This window comes from Mesoplodon bidens, assembly GCF_964165515.1.
Source record: "Mesoplodon bidens genome assembly, chromosome: 9".
NCBI classification, from domain to species: Eukaryota; Metazoa; Chordata; class Mammalia; order Artiodactyla; family Ziphiidae; genus Mesoplodon; species Mesoplodon bidens.
This window is the reverse complement of record NC_138166.1, coordinates 47,713,035-47,736,854: the sequence shown is the minus strand read 5'-3', so window position 1 is coordinate 47,736,854 and position 23,820 is coordinate 47,713,035. Positions and strand designations below refer to the sequence as shown.

The 23,820-nt window shown below is 37.9% G+C and overlaps 1 protein-coding gene across 10 annotated transcripts in view; it reads left to right on the top strand.

Annotated features, from left to right (window-relative positions):
* The window catches only part of DYNC1I1 (dynein cytoplasmic 1 intermediate chain 1), a 484,637-nt gene that overhangs the window by 116,159 nt on the left and 344,658 nt on the right, over positions 1–23,820 (top strand). Inside the window, exons 1-2 of one of the 10 annotated variants that reach the window (XM_081243714.1) lie at positions 15,185–15,475; positions 15,987–16,090. The exons of the other annotated variants lie outside the window; for them this stretch is intronic. The gene's annotated coding sequence lies outside the window, so the exon portion shown is untranslated. Of the gene's footprint in view, positions 1–15,184; positions 15,476–15,986; positions 16,091–23,820 lie in introns of those variants that run through there. 10 annotated transcript variants of the gene reach the window in all.

Sequence of the window (23,820 nt, the reverse complement as noted above, 5' to 3'; positions counted from 1 at the left end):
GTCCTCTATGTTCAGAAAATATATTTTTTAAATTACATTATAAATGGGAGAGGAAAAGGGAACACAAAAGGAGGTAATGTTTCTATATTTCATTTGAACTGGTAAAATGATGACGCCAGTAGACCATGATGGGTTATATACATATAATGTAATATCTAGAATAACCACTTTAAAAAGTATACCAAAAGAGATGCACTCAAAGACATGATAAATAATTCAAAATAGAATTCTAAAATTTGTTCCATTTATTCACAGGAAGGCAGGAAAAAAAATAGAGAAACAAAACAGAAATAAGGGGAAAAAAAGAGTAAACTGCTGATTTTAATCTTAACATACAAATAATTACATTGAAAGTAAATAGTTTAAATATATAATTAAAAGATAAAAATGTACAGAGTGAATTATAAAACATAACCCACTATCATCTGTCTACAAAAAACTCACTTCAAATATAAAGATACAGACTGGTTGAAAGAATAAACATAAAAGATATATTATGCAAACATTAATCAAAGGAAAACAGGAATGACTCTGTAATACCAGATAAGATAGACTTCCTCTGAAAGAAAATAACCAGAGACAGAGAGGGGCAGTTATATAACAATAGAAGGGTCAATCCACTGAAAAGAGATAGTAATCCTAAATGGGTAGGCACCAAACAACAGAGCTGAAAATTGTGTGAAACAAAACCTGAAAGAACTCAGAGGAGGACTAGACAAACCCACAATTATAGCTGAAGACTGTTACACACTTCTCTCAACAATTGATAGAACAACCAGACAGAAAATCAGCAAGATATAGAACTCAACAACACCATCAACTAACAAGATCCAGTGGACATTTAAGGAACAATCCAAGCAACAAAAGAAGAATGAACATTCTTTTTAAATGCACATGGAAGACATACAAATGTCCTGGCTCATCACACAAACCTCATTTATAGCACTAAATGCATATATTAGAAATCAGAGAAGAAAAAACTTAAATCAAATTTAAGCTCAGCTCAATAACTCAGAAATAAAGAGAAAAATAAAGAAGTAGAGAAAGGTAAATAATAAAGATAAGAGCAGAAATCAGTAAAATTGGAAACAGAAAAACAATAGAGAGAATGAAACAAAAGTAGTACTGCTAATACACAAAACAATTTGGATAAATCTCCCAGGAAATATGCTAAGTGAAAAAAACCTAATCCCAAAAGTTTACATAATGTGTAATTCCATTTATATAACATTCTTGAAATGACAAAATTTTAGAAAAGAAGAGATTAGCTGTTAAAAAGGGCTAAGGAGGGGGAGCAGGCAGGAGGAAGTGAGTGTGGGTATAAAAGGGCAGTATAAGGGGTCCTTTTGTTGATGGAAATGTTCTGTATTTTGAGTGTATCAGTGTCAATGTCTTGGTTACTATACTGTATTATATAGTAACATTTTGCAAGATGTTCTAATTGGGAGAAATTAAGTAAAGGACACATAGGAGCTCTGTAACTTTTTACAGCTGCATGTAAATCTACAATTACCTCAACATAAAAGTTTAACTGCAAAGGAATATACAATTATAACTCTCAAAACTCAATAATAATTGAACCAACTCCCCAATCAAAAATGGCAAAAAGATTTGAACATACATATCCATAAAGATACACAGATGGGAAAAAGGTACATGAAAAGATGTTCAACATCATTAGTCATGAGGGAAGTACTCATTAAAAGCACAATGAGATATCACTACATGCACATCAGAATGGCTAACGTTTGAAAAATGACCGTGTCAAGTGTTGAGGAGGAGGCACAACAACTTGAACTCTCATCATTGGTGGTGAGAATGCAAAATGCCATAACCACTCTGGAAAACATTTTAATGGTTTCTTATAAGGTTTAACATCCTTATCACATAACCCAACAGCCCTACCCCTATGTTCACACAAAACTTAATCATGAATGTTTATAATATTTATTTATAATCACCAAAAACTGGAAGCAACCCAGATACCCTTCAGTTGTGACTGCACAGTCAAACCGTGTTACATCCATGCAGCAGGATGCCGCATAGCAATGAAAATGAACAAACTCCTGACAAAATGATGTGGATGTACCTCTAAGACATTAGGCTAAGTGAAAGAAGCTAACTCAAAAACTACAATATTCCGTGATTCCATTTACATGACATTCATGAAAAGACAAAACTGTGGGGACAGAAAAATCAGTGGTGGCAGAGGCTGGAGGTAGGGGAGGAGGTTGGACTAGAAAGTGACACAAGGGAATTTGCGGGGTGATGGAGGTGTTCTCCATCTTCATTAAGGTGGTGGTTACAAGAGCGTAGGCATTTATCAAAGTTCATAGAACTACATACTAAAAATAGTGAATTTTACTTTACAGAAATTAAGCCTCCATAAACCTGACTTTTAAAAAAAGTACATACACAAATTCCCTTGAGAGGCATTCCTCCCGTCCCCCAACCCAGGCCCAAGTTTGAAAAAGGCAAACTGTTTCATTATTTCCATCTGTGGAGTGACTTTGATTTTTCAATTCACCCTTCCAACTGAGGATTTACCCATTGGTGTCCCAGCTTAATGCAGTGGGGGTCCTGTCTGAATTTCCATCTTTAGGAGTCCTGAAGGTTTGCTTCCTGCTCTGATGTCCTGTGAGACCACCAGCCAGAAAGCTGGAGGTCACCATAATTCTGAGGTGCCCTTTGAGCAGGCTGGAGCCTCTGAATTCCTCACCTCTTTGATTAATTACCCTCTCCACTCCTTTTTGCTCTTAGAAATTTTCTGATACTTTCCTGCCTTCACTTAAAAATTTTCAGCTTTCAACTTCAGGAAATTAACTCTCCTGAACTGAATATTTATTTTTAAATATTTTATCTAGATTTTTTAGAGTTTTTTCCTAAGAAGTGATTTTTTAATAGAACTATAGTATCCTACACTTTTACTTCATAGCATTTACAAAAATTGCAATTAGTTAAATGCTATTTGAGTGCTTTTTAAGAAATATCTCTCAAAGACTGCAAGTCCAGGGAGACAAAAATCACACCTCTCTCAGTTTCATTCCCAGTCATGTACATTGACTTTTGCCCATAGTACGTGTTCAAGCTGAATGGCAAATTTACATTGTAAAAAGCACTTGTATATTTTAACAAATAAATTACTGATCAACAATGCACATCAATATCATCACTTTAATCACTTATTTTATTCTGTCATTTCAGTTTCTGAGATATATTTTCTTTTCCATATGAATAAAATCAGTTATAGAAAATAAATTTCACTTGAGTGCATATGGATATATTTACTCTCTAAATAATTTCTAAGAAGTGATTTTTTTAAACCATTCTGCCATTTTGCTAGAAATGGGTCTTTCTACATTATTAAGTAGGATGTATTTTGTCCGTGCATGTAGTATAAGTGAAACAGCTGGAGATTGAAAACCAGGTTAGCACGCCTGTCTCCTGGTCTTCAATCTCCAGCTGTTTCACTTATACTAACCTTGGCTCTGCTCTTTACTAGCTATGTAACCCCAGACAATTTGCTCTTCTTTTTGTGTCTCTTTTATTCCATTTAGAAATAAAGAAAATGAACTAAATGCTAAGTCCTCTTCACTTAAAAAGTATGTACTACTTTGATATTGTAGTATATTAGAAAAACTGCTGGCCTGAAAATCCAGAATCCTGAATTTTAGATTTGGCTGTGCCACTTTCTAGCTTTCTGCTTTTAGACATGTCACTTTACTTCCTGAGTCTTTTGTTTCTTCATTTATGAAATGAAAGTGCCACAACTTTGGCAACTATACTTCAATACACTGTAAAAAAAAAAAACCACAGTGTACAATCTAAATATACACAATTTTTATTGGTCAATTATAGCTCAATAAGAATAAAATAAAAATTAAATTAAAAATAAACTTAAAGATAAATTTTAAAAACCAAATTGAAAGTGGTAATATTTACCTCACAGAATTGTGAAGACCGAATTAGATATTATTTATAAAAGTGCTTGGCATATAAAAGGTAAGTAATAAGTCTTAGGAGCATCCAAGTATATGGAATTAAATGATCTCTAAATTCTTTCTGTGTTCCAAAAATCTATGATATCAACCAAAGTCAACTCTTAAAATAAAAAATAAATAATTTTTTAAAAGGTTTTGCTGCAGTTCTAATATGAGCTCTCTAGAGGTCTCTGTTACCAAACAAATGAGCATATGTTTTACTGTTGGTTGCGGAAGTTCACAAACTGAAGGTTTTTTACACTTTTGAGGCAACATCATTTGATTTTCTGACCATATCAATCTTTTCTCATTCATGTTACTGAAGAGGAATCTTCTTCTAATGCTCGCTAGCAACTTTGTACTGGGAATAGATAAGATGCTATTTATAACCATAGCATGATTTTTTTTTAAGGTGAATTCAATTCTGTCTCACTCTATTTCAAAAACCCTTAGCCCCAGATATCAGCCTATTTTTTCCAAACTAAGGTTATTAGTCAAAATAAATAATCAAACAAAAAATGGAGAGGTGGTGGAAGAGGAAAAAAAGAAAGAAAAGCAAAATCCCAAGGCAATGTTTTTTTTTAACCATTGTTACCCACAGAAGGCTATATATTTCAGGCTGCACACACATGTATTTAACTGAAACGAATGCTTCACAAAGCAGTAGTTATCTTTACAGAGGGAGATGCACTTTTATATTTTCTGTTCTATCCCATACTTTTTAATGGTGCTTTGACACACTAGTTAATTCCATGAACCACTAAGAGATGCCACCAGTGGTTTAAAAAAAAAGCTGCCTCGGGGCTTCCCTGGTGGCGCAGTGGTTGAGAATCTGCCTGCTAATGCAGGGGACACGGGTTCGAGCCCTGGTCTGGGAAGATCCCACATGTCGCAGAGCAACTAGGCCCGTGAGCCACAACTACTAAGCCTGCGCGTCTGGAGCCTGTACTCCACAACAAGAGAGGCCACGATAGTGAGAGGCCCGCGCACCGCGATGAAGAGTGGCCCCCACTTGCCACAACTGGAGAAAGCCCTCGCACAGAAACGAAGAACCAACACAGCAAAAATAAATAAACTAATTAATTAAAAAAAAAAAAAAAAGCTGCCTCAAGGGGATGCAAAAACTAAAAAGAAGTGGTTTGGTGTACTGTGCAATATGTACTGACAGACCTCAAAAGACTGAAGTGACAAGTGAAAGTGGCAAACAATATGTACCATGTGATTCCATTTCTACAAAGAATGAGTATGCATATATACTTATTTAAAGAGGGTGGGTAGAATGCTGGGCTGGATTATGCCTTCTTTTCCAACCCAGGCTATAGTTGTCCATAAGGGAGCTTATATAAGATTTGGAAGGCAAAAGCAAAACAGCAGCCATTACTCTGAGAAGGTCACTGTGGTCAGATGTGTTGATGAACTGTGGGTCAAAGCTCCTTGTCCATCTGGTCTTTCTGATCTCTGGCCCTGATGTCTAATAGCAACTCTGAGTTGTTCAGAAGATGCTTGGCTATGGATCCACAGGGAAGGAGTTACACAGAGGGAATAGCCTCCCATAGTCCCCTCCTGAGCCCACACTGCTGGTTGGACATGTCTGGCTGGCTTCACAGCTTTCCCTACAAGCTCCAGGGCTTGGCTTCCCCATCCCTGCTCCAAGCACCTGATCTCTGACTCCCCTTCCAGACTTTCACTTCCTCACTTCCAGCATTTTTGTAAGGTCTAATTCCTGCAATAAATGTCTTCTTTCCAAAATGTGCATCATGGTTCTGCTCCCATGACTGAACCCTGAATGATACAGATAAATATAAATCAGTTGATAGTAGCTACATCTGAGGAGGGGAATAAAACTGATAGGAAAAATAAAGAAGGATGTAGACTTTTCTTTGTAGATGTCTAAATCATGTAAAGTTTTACAATAAAATTCATTCATTTATTGCTTACATGATCCAAAGAAAGGAGAAAAAAGGAAAAAGATGCTTTTAAGATACTAAAGCACACTCAGACACAGAAAAGTGCGAAGTAGAAAACAAAACAAAACCACCCTTTTCCAAACCTTCTAGAATGGATGTAAGTGAATTTATATTCAGATAAGTGACTATAAAAGTGGTGGTGAAAAAAACAAACAACTGATCTAGACCTTTCAAAAATTCAGTATCATGGGGGGAAAGTGGAAACACTGTTCGGGAGCAATGCTTCTCAATTCTTAAGGCACATTCGAATCACCTGGGGATCTGGTTCAAAAGCTGCTTCTGATTAGGTCTGGGCAGGGCCTGATTGCATTTCAAACTCCTTTCCAGGTGATGTTGATAATACTGACTCATGGATCACGCTTTGAGTAGCAAAGTTCAAGGAAACTAAAATGACATTAAATCCAATGTTACCTGTGAACCTAGGTTGGATATTGTTTCAAGAGGTCTGGGTGGGGGAGTAATAAAAGTATTTGGAAGACAATTAGGAAAATGAGCATGTGGACTGGGTACTAGAAGATACTATAAAACTGATGTTAATTTTTAGGTGGACTAGTGTTATTGTGGTTATATGGAAGAATGTTCTTAGGAAAGGCATCCTGAAGTATTCAGGGTAATGTGTATGATGTATGCGACTTTCTATGATTTATAGATAAATTTCTCTTGCTGTCAGAGAGAGAGAGGTACAGATATAGATATTTAATAATTTACTTTTTTCCTAGAAAATACAGATGGGTGAAGAAACAGAGACAGAGAATGGTGAATAAATGACCCCAAATTGCCAGCAGTGGAGGTGAGATGTGACTTGCTAGTTTGGAAATGATAACATTGCACTTTACCTGATCCCTGTGCTCCCGGAAAACTGCAGATTAAGAAATCCTCTCATCCTCTCGTGTTCTGGGAAAAGACTTACTGCAAAGAACACCCTTCCCCATATCACTTAAATAAGATGACCGCCCAACACCACCTTGTTTAATTAGGACAAAGCCAGACACAAACCCTTGAAATTCCCATTCTTTGTCATAAAAGATTTGCTGAACTGTTTGTCCCCACTGAACAATTTGAACAAAATGCCCACTAACTTACCTCAACCAAACTTTAGTTAGGCTTCTGTCCTTCCCCAGAGCCCTGAAATTTGGCCCCAGGGGTTACGCGCTGGAATGTGGAATAATTCCTCCTTAACGACATCACCTGCTTAACTGTCTGATCATGCCACCTGCTCCTCTACTACCTTAGTTCCTGTCCTTTCTGGCCTTGTTTATGCCTCCCCATAAAACAAACACATCTTTCTCCCTGACCACTGAGATGCTTATAGATCTTAGGGTCAGGAGCTCTGTTCTCCCTATTGCAAAGTCTCCCTCTCACTGTTGCAGTAGTCTTTTTTTTTTTTTTTTTTTTTTTTTTTTTTTTTTTTTTTTGCGGTACGTGGGCCTCTCACTGCTGTGGCCTCTCCCATTGCGGAGCACAGGCTCCGGACGCACAGGCTCAGCGGCCATGGCTCACGGGCTCAGCCGCTCCGCGGCATGTGGGATCTTCCCAGACTGGGGCACGAACCAGCGTCCCCTGCATCGGCAGGCGGACTCTCAACCACTGCGCCACCAGGGAAGCCCTGCAGTAGTCTTTTTTAAATAAGGTTTCTGCTTCCTGAAGTCCAAATTTGCTTTTTATTTGACAGAAATGTAAAGTAGAGATACACTGATCTGCATAAGTAAGAAGGGAGAGAAGGAGGCAAAGACTGGGAGTTGCTGTGTCAGGGGAAATCTTGGAGCAAGGACACAGGAGTTCCAGAGGCCAAGTGCTACAAGGGAGAAAGGCCCTGGATGGGATCCTTATCACTGCCCAGGTGATCTGGTTTGTGACTCTGCAGCATAACCTCAAAACTCTTGTTGTATTTAGTGTGACTGGATTCATTTGGAAGGTAGCAAAGGGGCAGATTTGCAGCAAGCTGGGTATTTGGCTGAAGGAATCAGTCCAGTGGACAGTGGCAATTAACAATACCAGTAGATACTAGTTACTGAACACTTATAATGTGCCAGGAGCTGAACAATGAACTTTACATACCTATTTCAAATCCATACAACTCTTAAAAATGGGCCTCATTCTCCATATTTTACACCTGAAGGAACCGCGTCTCTGAGGCTGTTAAATGGCTTTGCTGAAAGACACAGCTAGTGAGTGGGAAGTGACTTTCCTAGATTTCCTATATAAAAATGCTTTTGTTTGCAGTATTTCCATTGGTACTTATGTAAACTTCTTTGTCTAGCAATTCCGATGAGAAATCCATGATCAGTCGCCTGAAGCCATGCCCCAGGTGTAATGTTCTGCTCAGCAAAGATAAATAATTCGACAAATTCTCAGTCTGTCCTGCAGGTGTCACCCTTGCCACCAGATAGGTCTTTTGAGCTCTCAGAATTCATCTCTCAGTAGTGCAACTGATCAGAAATTCTTGAAGAAAAAAGACTGACCATGCCCTTTATGCAGCCTAGATTTCAGGATCACGACTCTCACACATAGGTTAGAGTTCCCCAGCTCCAATGAATTAGTTGAGTTCTCTCTTTTATATTTTCATTCTTAAGGCATTGCCTGTATTTTTGACTAGATAATACATTTACATGGTTCTTAAATTGAAAAGTATAAAGATGTACACTGAAAAATCTCTCTTCTACCACTGTCACCCATCTGCCAAGGTTTTATGACCCCAACAGAAAAACTACTATTATTAGCTTCTTGTGTATCTTCCCCAAGCAATCTTACACATATGCAAGCAAATGTAAGTATATATTACTTTGCCATATTGTTTTACACAGTATTATACAAGCTTTTCTGCAACTTCTCCAGATTAATATATCTTATAAAACTTGTTCATTTTTTAAAAACTACATGATATTCCATTTTATGGCTCTATTATAATTTATTTAATAAATTCTCTATATTTTAGGTTGAGTTGATCTTTTGCCATCTAATAATAGCAATATTGTTGTTATTATTGTTGTTTTTGTTGTCATTATAGCAGACACTCTAGGTCTGGCACTGTTCTCAACACTTTACTTATATTAACCCATTTAAGCCAAACCACAGCCCTATAAATTATGTTTTTATTATCATCATTTTATAAATGAAGAATCAGAAGCAAGGAAAGGTCAGATGATTGACCCATGATTTCCCAGCCAGTAAATGATGGATCTAGGATAGTAAATAGAAGAAAAAGGAGGTTCATAATACTTGGAGGTTGTAGCCCATTGAGTCTACAAATGAGGGTAAGGCTAGAAAGGAGAAGCAATGAAGTATCTCCCACCACCACACAGGAGAGGACAATCTACCTTCCAAAGATGATGTTCCTGTAGGCTGGGGATTTCCAGGTCTCAGGACCTAGCCCATCGTATGAACATAGATGTGCACATCTGTGTCAAAGAAGAGGCGCAAGTAAGAACCTTTCTTTTGGGGGCTTCCCTGGTGGCGCAGTGGTTGAGAGTCCGCCTGCCAATGCAGGCGACGCTGATTCGTGTCCCGGTCTGGGAAGATCCCACACGCTGCGGAGTGGCTGGGCCCGTGAGCCATGGCCGCTGAGCCTGCGCATCCGGAGCCTGTGCTCTGCAATGGGAGAGGCCACAACAGTGAGAGGCCCGCGTACCGCCAAAAAAAGAACCTTTCTTTTGGGATTCAAAGTAAAAGAACAAGAAACAAAATGTGTCAGAGGGCCCAGGGAAGTCTGCCTGACCTCACAGTGCTTCAAAAAGGATATGGATGCTGGTGTAAAATGCATGCCAGGCACCAGCAGCCAATCTCAATAAGGACACCACCTTCACAACATCCCTATCTTCTACTCCATGCTTGGGCCTAAATGGTGTCGCTATTTGGCTCAGGTTTCTCTTCATCCATGTCCCACTATCTACCTTAATTACTCTGGTGTCTATTTTGATGACTGTCATAGTCTCTTCAGGCTACTAAAACAAAAATACCATAGACCGGTGGTTTAAATAGTAAAGATTTATTTCTCACAGTTCTAGAGGCTAAAAAGTCAAAAACACTGTGCTGACAAATTCAGTGTCTGGTGAGAGCTGGCTTTCTTGTTCACAAACAGCCTAATTCTTGCCATGTCCTCTCATGGTGGAAAGAGTGACAGAGCTTCCTAAGGTTTTGTTGTTGTTGTTTTGCGGTACGCGGGCCTCCCACTGTTGTGGCCTCTCCCGTTGCGGAGCACAGGCTCCGGACGTGCAAGCTCAGTGGCCATGGCCCACGGGCCCAGCCGCTCCGTGGCATGTGGGATCCTTCCCGACCGGGGCACGAACCCACGTCCCCTGCGTCGGCAGGCGGACTCCCAACCACTGCGCTACCAGGGAAGCCCTGCTTCCTGGATCTCACTCCCCAATAAGTATTGGCATTTAAGCTTTGTCTCAGACTCTGTATATTGAGGACCCAGTATGCCACCATGTGGCATGGTGATAACCTTTGGCAGCCAGTGGCATTTTAATTACTAAGGTTCTCATCTGTGATTTAATGGAGTTAGTTACAGGTGGAAAGTAAGATTTGGGGGATTATACTTTGCTTTTAGCACCTGAATGGTAGTGGAATAATGATAATCATATGAATTGTGGAGAGGGCTTTTTTTTCATGTCTTTAAATTGAGTTTTTTATTTTGAGATCAATGTAGATGCATATGAAGTTGTAAGAAACACAGAGAAATCCAATGTACACTTTATCCCTCAATAGTAATATCTTATAAAAGAGCCAAAATATTGATATTGTCACAGTCAAATTTCAGAACATTTCCATTGCCACAAGGATACCTCATGTTGCTCTCTTACAGCCATACCCACTTCCCTCTCTCACCCACAGACTCCTTATCTCCTGGCAACCACTAATCTGTTCTCCATTTCTACAACTTTGTCATTTCAAGAATGTTATATCAATGGAATCATACACTCTATAAAATTTGGAATTGTTTTTTCACTTAGCATAATTATCTAGTGATTTATCCAAGTCATTGTGTGTCAATGGTTTGGTTTTTTTTTAAATTTAATTAAGTTATTTATTTTTGGCTGTGTGGGGCCTTCATTGCTGCATGTGGGCTTTTTCTAGTTGCCGTGAGTGGGTGCTACTCTTCGTTGTGGTGCGTGGGCTTCTCATTGCGGTGGCTTTTCTTGTTGCAGAGCATGGGCTCCAGGCGCGCGGGCTTCAGTAGTTGTGTCACGCAGTCTCAGTAGTTGTGGCTCACAGACTCTAGAGCGCGGGCTCAGTAGTTGTGGTGCACAGGCTTAGTTGCTCCACGGCATGTGGGATCTTCTCGGACCAGGGATCAAACTTGTGTCCCCTGTGTTGGCAGGTGGATTCTTTAACCACTGCACCACCAGGGAAGTCCCTGGTTTGTTCCTTTTCATTGCTAAGTAGTAGTTCAATGCATGGGTGTACTATAGTTTGTTTACCATTCACCCATTGAAGGATATCTGAGTTGTTTCCAGTTTTTGTTTTGATTTTTAATTTAATATCATTGTGGCTAGAGGATAAATTCTCTAGTAATTTAACATTTAACTTTTAAATTGAATCAGATTAAAATAAATTTAACATTTAATATTTTAGGTGATCCCACGGGATTGAGCAACCAGTCACACATAGGAGAGAGCCAACTCAATGTTGCATCTCTTTTTCTGGTTCTTCCTGCTTTATTACCATTGTCTCTCATTCTTGCCCCCTGGGGCATACTCTCCAATAAGGTATTGGCACATAAGCCTTTTTCTCAGGTTCTGCTTTCTAGTAAAGCCAGGCTGAGACACATGTTATTCAGTGTTAGCCTATTTTGGTTGTTAGCATAATCTCAGAACCTGTTCTGTGTGCTAGTGCTCATAGTCAAATAGAAGGTACATAGAGGCGGGAAATCTGTAAAGGACCTTCAGACGTTAGTTTAGATGTTTTTGTCCTTGGTAATTCCTTGGGGCCCAAAGAATACAGGAAATTATTAAAGTTAAACCTGCACTCTAAGAGAAAATGTATAGTATAGGAATTTAAAACAGGGCAACACAATAGGAAATTCGTTTTAGAAAAATCATCCTGAGATAAATGATTTAAGATATCGTATCTTTAAATTCTTAATTAAAGATAGAAAAATCATGTCTTGAAATCTTTAGATGAAGTTAATCATCATGGTTTGCATGAACTCTGGAGAAATTAGGATTTGGTAGATATCGTGAACTGAACAAAAGCTTAACCAATAAACTGTACTTTATTTAGCAGACTGGCTGGCTGGGATCTTTGGGTTTTTTTGTTGTTGTTTTTTTGCGGTACATGGGCCTCTCACTGTTGCGGCCTCTCCCATCGCGGAGCACAGGCTCCGGATGCACAGGCTCAGCGGCCATGGCTCACGGGCCCAGCCGCTCCGCGGCACGCGGGACCCTCCCGGACCGGGGCACGAACCCGCGTCCCCTGCATCAGCAGGCGGACTCCCAACCACTGCGCCACCAGGGAAGCCCTGGGATCTTTGGTTTTATACAAGTTTATTGTCAGATACTCATGAATTCAGAGAATAATGAGAAGAGAGAAATCATGTCTGGTAGAATTTTCCAGTCTTGAGAGTGACTCAGGTATTTCCAAGGCCCAGCAACCTTTCATCAGAGGAAGGGGATAGAAACTATGTGAAACTTCTGATGTCCTCAGAAGGACTTTGGAGGAGCAGGGTTGGAACTGATCTTGATAAGGGTTGGAAGTGATCTTGATAAAGTTGCTGCTGAAACTTTGTGACGTATGAGGAACCCACTGTTTCTCAACTGGGGATGAGCCCAGAGCCAGGGAAGATTTCTGAGTTCAGAATATTGAGAGCCTCTGGATCCTTCAGCAAGAGAGGTGGGAAGAGGTCTGAGAGCAGCCATTCTGAGCATTTGTGTTACATATTGAATTTTCTCAACCCTAACAATATTTCACATCAATGCCAGTTTAGAAGTCTTGAAGTGCTCTTATAACAGCAGTACCCTCAAATAGAGAAAACCAAAGAATTAGCTAGGTTGATCCAGCCAGACAATTATATCTGCTACCTACTCATAAATTAAAATTCTTAGATGTGAAGAAGTATACGGTAGTCAACTTTTAAGATTTATATGAATTGCGATACCTTTTATAGTATATTTGTATATCAAACCACTGTGAATGTCCTTATGAGTGCTAAATTGGGCATGAATAGAGAGCAATGGATAGCAACTCAAGAAACTGAACTTTTTGGTCTTATGATTGGTCAAAGTTGAAAAACAGAAATCTAGATGCTCCATTCCACTGCTGGGCTCAGATCTCTGATACTCTCTCTATTGCCGTTTGGGATGGGAAAGACTTGCATCCTGAAGATTGTACTATCAGCAGCCATGAATTCAGTAATCTAAAACTTTGACAGTCATCCCAAATGAGAGGGGAAGTCTGGCCAAGAGCCCAGCAAAAAGATTCAAGGTGACAGAAAGTAGTGGAGTCTTCAAGTGGGGAAACTGTAAATCTTCTCTAAAGGCCAGAACCCTACTCTGGGAATGGTAGAAATTAACACTAATGAGGGTTTTTAGAAGGTATTGGAATGCCTTGTGAATGGGCTGTGGAAAGCACTGGTACTTTCTCAGTAGTATCACCTCAGGGTACTTAGGAAATGCATGGTGATTGTACCTCTGAACTCTGGCTAAACTGAAGAAAAGAGGAATATATACATTACAATTCTGTTATGTATCTCACAGATTTGACAGGAAAGTTAAAGACCTTGGCTCAGATCATGAGCAGGATTCCAGCAAGACTGGAAAGCAGACGACATATCTAAGGTTGTACCCCAGGGTCGCACTGCAGTGACTGAGCCCATACTGACTCCACCACTGTGGATTATCTCTAACTTTCTGTGTCTTCCTGTTTCTTCCTCCACATTCAAAATGCCAGGTAAGGAAGGAAACATCTGGTATTTTTTAGTTTTCATGGTGGGATAAAGCTTCTGTCTCTTACAAACACTCATGTGCTGTGAGTTCTTTTTGTTTTAAACAATATGAATGGGATTTATTTGCTGCACAAAGATCACTGGCAAATACCTATTCCCACCACACCACTGACTGCCCAATATCTCACATGCATTCTTCCCCTCATAATTGCACTTCACTGGGAAAGTTTGTGAAGTATTGGAGTTATTTATTACTTACTTTTCAAAAAATAGAACTTCTTTTCCTATCTATCAGAGCCTGGAGTTTTCTTTTGGGGAAGGATTTTTATTAATAATTTAGTTTCTTTATCATCAGTCTACCTCATAGAAATTGTGAATATTTGACTATTATAGATCAATTTAGGTTATCTATTTCTTCTGTAAGTTTTGATAAGTGGTATTTTCTAGAAATCTATGGCATCTATTTTCTCATATTTATTTGCATAAAATTGTTTATAATATCTTGACATCTTCTTATTTACTGTTAATGCCTTAAAGATCTCTAGTGAGATTCATCCTTTTCAGTCCTGATATTCTTATATTTATGCATTCTCTCTTCTTGATTAGTATTGTTATGTGTTTATCAATTTTCAACAAACTTTTGGTGATTTTTGATATCAGAGGCTTGTTGCCTACTTCATTATTTTCTACCTTATTTTTATTATTTCTTTCCTTTTGCTTCTTTGGGTTTATTTTACAGGTTTTTAATCTTCACTTCTTGAGACTTCTGGTTTTAGCTGTGACATGTCAAGAGCTTGGAAGTCATCACTCTTACCCTTATATCAAGAAAAAATATTTAGAAGGCATGGACCATACTAGCAACCAACTTATCCTAATGGGAAATTTATACTACACACCAACCAACAATAGCAAAAGATGCAATATTTTCAAGTGCAGGTAGAATTTACAAAGAAAGTACATTTGCTGGGCCATAAAACAAATCTCAGTACATTTTAAAGGATTGAAATATTTTAGACTATCTTCCATTTTATGGATTATCAAAAAATCTAAGCTTAGCCTTCATCATCCAAAGAGTCTCAAAGTCCAAAAAACTACAGTAACTCTTCATCCAGAAAAAAAAAAGACAAACTCATAAATATATTTCCTAGTTCATGAAAACAATGCTACTAAGAAGCTATTTCTCTAGTTTCCTTTTCAATTTCTTAAAGTTGCACCAGCTTTCCTTTAAACTCTGTTTATGACAAGGGAACAAAATAATAATTTCACTCTCGTATATGACTAAATAAAGAGAAAACTCCAAGAGGCTAAGAGGTTGCCTGTTACTATAGGAATATATAACACTGAAAATCAAATACCTGGTCATCCAGGAAAAGTGCCAAGATTTCAGGTAGGCATACCTGACTGCTAGGAGAGAACCCTAATAGTAAACTAATTAGAATCCATGTTAACAAGTAAAGGTTGAAGTGCAATCTGTTATGTAGAAGCTTCTTACCCCTGCAGGAGCTGATAGAGAGGGAAAATACCTGGCTTCAGGACACTGACACCAACATCCATAACAGAATTAATACACTCTCGGTGAGGCCAAAGAGGAGCCCCTCTCACCTCTGTGAGGAGAAGTTAGAAGAGGAATGGTATCAAGGAGCAAGGTGAGAGTGATGTGGGGACCATGAACGCTCAACCTTGGGTAAGGATGGTATAACTATCACCCCAGCAAGAAGAGGAGGCCAGGCCTCTTCCATGGATCTAAATTTCAAGCTGCTAAAATTTAGACTTGTTGGACCTAATCAGTGTGATGCAGAAAAGCACAAAGAAAAAGGTGGGGCACTGTTGGAGATGGGTTGGTGGTTCAGATTCTGAAGCAGAGGACAAAGGACAGCTCCCTGTAAGGGGTAGAAAGAAATCTAGCGAGACCTAATCTGACGTAGGATAAGCTGGGGATGCCTCTGGAGGTCACTCTGCACCCCCTTCCCTCACCTATTTCTAAACCTTGAGTCAGACCTAACGCAGAGGAAGAGAAGGAAACTTTTTTAAAAGCAAAACCATGAACAAGAGTTACGCTAAAATAAAATAAATTTAATTTAAAAAAAGAGTTACGCTAAGATGAGATCAATATGGCAGTATAAACTGATTGATTTTTCACATGTACTCCATTTGCAGTACTTCACTCAGCCTCACCTCATCCAGAGTGGATCTGGATGAACCCGAATGATTGACAGTCTGCTTTGCTAAAGGAACCAGATTCTGGGAAAGGGGTCAAAAAGGTAAAAATTACAAATTACTGACTGAAGGAGGATAGAAAGATATTTTCCCCAAGGATTATTAAGGCTTGGGCATATGGGATAGCCCTGTCAGCCTAGATAAAAGATCATAAATATACTAAGTAGCTGTGAAGACAAATAGAAGAGAGTAAAGGAGCCACTTCCAAATTTCTGAACTCCTCTGGATTCATATGGTGTTGGAAGATACAGCTTTAATCTGAAATACAGAATATTTCTTTTCAGTCTGTGTGTGTGTTTGACAACCAAGCAGCAAAGCTGTTTAATAATTGACTGTATCACTTCTACTTCCACTATTAAGGAAGTTGTATTGGAATAATTGCCAGATATGCAACAGAAGATACAAAACATGCTTACCCTTCAGAGTATATGAGATTGTCTGTTTATACAACTCCTGTCATCCTACATCTTACACTTGGTATTATTATTTTTTCCAAAACAGTTATTTGATTCTATTTTTGAATATTTAAAAATATGGCTCATAATATCTAGAAATTTACCAAAGTCTAGCTTTAGAAACTAAGGGGATGTGACATAGACAGCTGATTGTCCCCCAAACTCTAATCTCTCTTTTCTATACAATAGAGTTGTGGCTGGGCTCCCGTGGGCCCTACTAGAGACTACTTTTTCTAGCTGCTCTTTTAGCTAGGTGAGGTCATGTGACTGAATTCTTGCCAGTGAAGTGTGTATAGATGTGACCTGTGCTGTTTCAACATCTAAGCCTAAGACAGTGGGCTTGCACGTCACTTTCTCACTTCCTGCAAACTATAGGTCCCTCACCTGTGACTCAGCTTCCACTCGGCTGATGAAGACCTGCTCTGACAAAGCAACAGGGTGCAAGGAACTCAAGTCTCTGAGTAAGCACCTTGACCAGAGCTACCTAGAGCCCCCCAGCCTGGAGTGCTCACTGAACAGATACAATGTGAGATTAATATACCTCCATTGTCTTTAAACCACAGTATTTTGGAACCCTTTGGTTCTACTGCCTCAGCCTTTGACCAAGCTTATAACACAGATTTTAGTAAAAAGTAGAGTGACTTAGCAGGTGGGAATTTTACTTTCCTCTGATTTTTTTATTTTGTAAATTAGTAACCTAAATGATTGACTATATATTTTTTTCAGTTTAACAAAGACATTGCAATTTTTTTATAGTCAGAAACTGAGTAGAGGTGCTTAGCACCTCTATGAGTCTTGAGAACAGCTCTTATCAGATCATAGAACCATCAAATTATATAACCTGGGCAGGGTTAAATTAGGAGCTTGGCATTAACAGATACACATTACTATATATAAAATAGAGAAACAACAAGGTCCTACTGTATAGTACAGGGGACTGTATTCAATATCTTGTAATAACCTATGGTGGAAAAGAATCTGGAAAAGAGTATATATGTTATATATAACTGAATCACTTTGCTATATACCAGAAACTAACACAACATTGTAAATCAACTATACTTCATATTTTTAAAAATTATATAAACTGGCTCTGAAAGTGATAAAAGAAATATACTGCCTTCAGTGAGGAAGTGACCTAACCAAGATCTCAAAAATTTGCTCAAAAATATGTATCAGAGTGTCATTATCTTTCTACCTGCCCCTACCAAGTGCATGTACATGTGGGGGAGGTGCACACAAACACACACACTCTCACGTGGAAAGGAAAGGCCCCCATAGTTAGGAATTTAAAGAGAATGATCAAAACTTTCCATGAAAAGGTCAAAGCTCATCACACAAATGAAAAAATAAAAACTGAAAAAATAAACGTAGAGTGAAGTTAAAAGTAGCCCTCTGCTAAGAGGCCATTTTTAATGGTTAATTTCCACTGCCTTTAGAGAGTCTGAGCACGTTCTCCATTGTCTTTGCAATGGTTAATCATTCATAACCAGTCTCATGCAATTTGCAGATAGGATTGGTATGTTTTTATTCCTTAACACTCAGTGCTACAAAAGAGTCCATAAACATTGTTTGCAAAGCTGACCATGTTTAGGATTCAGAGTACGTCCCATGATTTTGATCACCACTATTGGTAAGAATAACAAACTTCAGCATCGGTGCCTGATTAAAACCTTCAAAGGGCCAGTGTGCAGCAAGGGGTGGAGTTAGACGGGCGAGGGAGGGTGATTGCAGGAGGCATATAGATGTGGTAGTGGGAGGTCAGAGACCCAGCTAAGCACGGCCCCTAACAGACTGCCTCAGGGACAGGAGCAGGTGGCAGGGAGGAAATGGCTGGGAATGAGTGCAGGGGAGGCCTCTGAGGATGCGAGTGTATTATCATATTCTGCTCATTTTACCCGACCCCTCATATTTATTGTCTTGGATTTAATGTGCTGATTTGTACCACCAACTCCCCAAGTTTTGATTTCTATAGAGACAATTATCAGGACATGCATGCATGCATGTGTGTTACTCTAGGGGAGTTTTTAGGAACTCTCCTTCTGACATGGGATATTATTCTTTTTTTCCCCTTCCTTTTGGTATCTCTTGAAGTAATTATGTTTTCCCATTGCCTTTTTGTGCAGCTTTCTTCCTTTAACACTAACAGCTCAACAGCTGCTACTGTTTTGTCTTATTCACCATCTCCCAACATCAGAAATAGAGAATTAAAACCAAGCAAGACAAGACAAAAACCAAATATCCATGTAGACATGAAACTCTATAAGAACACAATTCTAAGAACATAATTCAAAATCATAAATAGTTCACAAGATTTAATAATAAAGCTCACTATGTATGCGACATTTTTCTAATGCTTCATACATGCTAACTCATTTAATTCTCAGGGCTGCCCAGTGAAGTAGGTACTGTCAATATCCTTATTTGACAAACGAAGAAACTGAGGCACAGAGAACGTAAGTAACTTGTCTAAGGTCAAGTGAATATTTATATGATTAGGCACCCTGGCCCAAATTCTAATTTTAAGGAGTCTGCGTGCAAAATCCAGTCATAGCCGTCTTGATAAAACCCCAAAGTAAGATACACGGAGGCTATATTGCAAGTGAAGCACTTGGGTTCTTATATCAAACATCCTGATTTAGGGTCCTGGCTTTACTCTTTACATGCTATGAGAGCTTGAACAAGTTACTTAACCTCACTGGGCCTGGGAATGATGATGATGAAATCTAACACATGGGAAAGAGCCTAGCGCATAGTAGGTGCTTGGAAAATATTTGTTGAATGTCAGTTGCCATAATAGAACAGCACATAGTGACAAGAGGAGCAAAATTGTGATTTATTAAAGCCAAGCCTGACTGCCTTTTTAGTCTTTCAAAACCGCCTCATTTCTCCAACACTTGAGGTTTATGAATGTATCATATCCATAAAGCATAAAATACACTGATATTGCTTTAATGATTATGTTTCAACCAATAAAAATGGTCTCCCTTTCCCCCTTCTTCTGCCACAAGTAGCATGCTCATTTACAGGATATCCAAATGTTTAAAGAATAGGTGGCAATTTATGAATAGTGGTTAAAATACTGATTTCCCCAATTTTTTTCCTGCCTTAAATAATGTTCATCCATAAATGATACCTGAGAGAATATTTGTAGAGCAAAAATCTATATCTGATTTGGAGAAAATGGCTCAAAATGTTGGTTCTGATTCTGACCTTAGGCATTGTGGTATGAGACGTCTATGTAGGATTTCACACAGGAAAAAAAAAACAAGGAAACCTAAAGAACTGTGAAATTCAAAGGGCCACTGAGGCTATGTATCTAGTAAATTCATGAATAGGACCCTTTATTTTTGTGAATGTGTCAACTCCAAGTTATTTCTTCACACATGGGTAAAATTCCTGGAATTCCATTGGAAAATGTTTAGTGATGAATCTTGATGTCTGAAAATAAAAGCAAACCATAAGCTTCCCAAAGGAGATGGGAACATTTAAAAACTGTTAGTAAGCCAATTAACATCTATCCAATGTACAAAAGTGTTTGAAATAATAAGTGACCGTGTACTTTATCTTACACAAGAGCGAATCTCAAAGTTTACTGACTCCCTGTCTCTATTTTTTTTTCTTTTGTTTTCTTTATTTATGATTCTTTGGAACTTCTGTCAAATTTCCAACTTTTCTGGGAAATTTTCTGTCTCTCTTTTTCTCCACTCCACTATAGAAATGAAACATGAAATATATTACTTGTTGGCTTTGTTGAACATTACTTGGATGCCTATTAATTTGTTGACCTGAAATGTTTCAAAAGAGTTTTCTCAAAATACACATATTTATCTGTATTTGTAGTTCTTTGACTGTAAAGAAAAATAGATTTTCAGACTCTTATTAACGATGGCTAATCATCCCATTTAGCATTCTCTTGTATGACCTTATTCCTATTTGACAAGTTAGAATGTTATGAAACTATTTGAACAGTTCAGCAATTTATCTCCATCAACCTGAGCCTTTGGTGAGGGGGAAAGTTTGACTTAAAAATGATAACATAATATTAAGAATGTCAAAGTAATAAAAGACATACTATAGCTTTAGGCAGCTTATGATATTTTATATTCTATCACTTTTAGTCAATATGGCAAGAAAACCTTAACAAGAAAAGATATTTTAAAAAGAGACCGTTAAATATAATTTCACTAACAAAAGATTAAAAGTTGAAGTCTAATTTTCAAAATACTATGAAAAAATTTATTCATTACTGTTGTTAAATAGTTTCATGCAAAGTAAGAAAAGCAAAGCAAAAAGATGACCCCAAGGCTCAATGACAAATGGACATACAGCTAACTTTTAAAAATATTTATGAATCATCCTTTATCAACCTCAGACTTATTCAATATTTGAATGCACATACATGTGTATTTGCAACAATAACGAGTTCGCTTCAAAATATCAATTTGAAAATCTTTCAAAATATGGTAGATACAACCAAGAGGCAAAGAAATGCTCCAAGTGAACCTTAAGATCTTGTTCTTATAGGAGAATATTAAAACATTAAAGGCTTTCTAATGTGTTAATTGGTTTTCATGCTAAAAACTTATTAAGTGGAAGATGATCTCTTTCACTATCTTCCCATAAACTAAACATATTTTACAGTTAGGCCATATTTTTAGAAATAGTCTGGCCAATAATGTGAATTGTATTATCCTTTTGTTTCCAAACTGGTCCTCAAACACAGAGCGCAAGGAGAGACTAAAGACAGAGGCCACTCCAGATTGGCGGGTGGCAGTTTTAATAAGCAAGGGAACTTACATATGGCATTTGTCTTGGCGGCCACAAGATAAGTAGATCTCCACATCTACCAGGCAGAATCTTAAAAGCTGATATAGAGCCCTTAACTGGATTCAGTCACATATTCAGTCCAGATGGCCTCAACAATACATTGCTCTCTCAAGGCTGTGTCCTTGAAATGGCTCCCACTGTGGGAACAGTGAGCAGAATATGCATTCCAAGGACAAGGGACGGGGTGAGGAAACTACCATTGCCTGATTCCCTCGCTTCAGCTCTTGTGTCAACAGGCAGTCATGTCCTCTCAATGACCTCCTCCAACACACCCTCTACAAAGAATTTAATCTGAACACTTAGCAAATGTAAGAGAGCAAGGACCTGGAGGTCACAAGGGCACCCACTGGCCACATGGCTCTATCCTGTCATCCCTACCATGTGGGACACCTCCCTGGAGGATAGACAAGGGCAGTGTACATTTTCAGTTCCAGAGAAGACTGTAGCATATCATTATAAGATCCCTTGGGAAGGATTCCTTCATGGCTCATTGCATCTCAATGGAACCAGAGTGTCACAATAACCACCTAAGTGGTATGTGCCAGAAGTGGTGTGCAGGAAGAGAGGCATGTGATAGTAGGTATTTATCCAGGAAGTGAGAAGGCACAATCATCTCTATCCATCCTCGCTCCATCCTTATCCTGACTCCTTTTTTAGCACTTCATGTATCCACAGCTTATTGTTTCTAATGTCTAAATTGTATATCATACCCACTGCCATATGATAAGATTTCGAGTACCTTTAGGGAATTTCAAAAGGAAGAAGGTTATAATATAAACCTCTATTCTTTTAAGTGACTTAATGCTGTTACCGGCCTATTCCTGGTATCTAACAGGCTTGTTGGAACACATAATGCATATTCATCATATGCATATACATCATATGTATTTAGAAAGTAAGGATAAATTCCAAAGAAAAAAAGTCCATAATCTTATCATCTAAAATATCCACTGTTAACATTTTTTGTGTAACCATTCAGTCTTTTTTCTATGCGCATCCACATAATAATAATGTCTAACATTAATTTAGTGTTTACTTGGTGCTGATCACTATACCAAGTTCTTTATAAGCATCATCTCATTCAGTTCTTATTAAAATCTTAAGAGATGGGCCCTATTATGCCCATTTTACAGGTGAAGACATTGAGGCTTAAAGGGTTTAAGCAATTTGGACAGAATCACACAGCTAGTGAATCATAGGCACTAGTTTTAACCCAGGTATGCCTGACTCCAGAGCCTATGTTCTTGACTTCAATGTAATATTTCTGATTTATACATGCCTTTAATACTAGAAAATTGTATTTTATAAGGTGTGTTTTATAATCCCTCTTAAAGTATAACTCTATAATGAAGTAAGCATATGAAGGAAGAGGAGTGAGAAACGTAATATACAAAATTTGTATTCTAAAATACATAAAATATTTAGATTTCACTTCTCAAATGGTCACGATATTCAGAGTTAGCACATGAGAAATAACAAATAATGAAGCATCGTAAAAAATGCTCAGACTTTCTGGTTAAAGGCACATAGTATCAATGTATATTGATACATTGTAATTATTATACATATGTAATTATTTATTTTAAAAAACACAGATGACTTTTTTAAAGCATTGGGAGAGCTATTAGGATCAATCTTTCCAAGGAGCAATTACAAGAACTATGAAAATATGTTTCTAGGAAATAATCTAGAGATGTAATTTACCAAAATTGTGGTTTAATTTCTTTTGGCAAGGTAGGTTATTTGATTCCTAGAAATAGAAATTTGAAATAACATGTAACGAGGTAGAACACAATGAAGAATGTAGATACTGATTTCACAGCTGGAAAAAATAAAGATTTATATTTAGACACTGATGGAATGTGAATTTAAAATGACATAAATAATTTATGTTTTATAATCATTGGATTTTCTTCCATACATATAAGTGCTTAAAACGATTTTTTTAAGATCCAAACACTTCTATTTTTTCTGTATAGATATTTTCATGGTTGCATTTAATGATTGATTGTTAAAAACATATGCATTTTGGCTTAGCATCGTCCTCAAAACAAAAGCTGATGGAAGGAAATGTAAGGAGGAAGGGGAGGGGCAAAGACACATGGTGGCAAAAGTGAAGGAGGTGGAAGTATGGGTAATTATAATACAATTATATTACAAATATAGGTAATTATAGTAGAATTGGTGTTGTACTTGGAAGTTATTCAAAAAGCATTTAGAGAAATCTAAAGCTATACAGCAGACACCTCTGAATTCATTCTTCCAAAACTGAAGGCAAATTCTGTGTGTGTATTTATTTATTGCAGGGTTTTTGCACCTACTATATAAAAACATAAGCAATGTCCCTTGATGAAAAGTGTCCAGAAGACAAAAAGCAGGAGTTGCTTTAGACATTGGAATCATTGACTTCCCAATAAGTCACTCTTTAATTTCTAATAAATCTTCAAACACTAATAATGCACCTGTTTCGGGACATCTATTATTGTTTT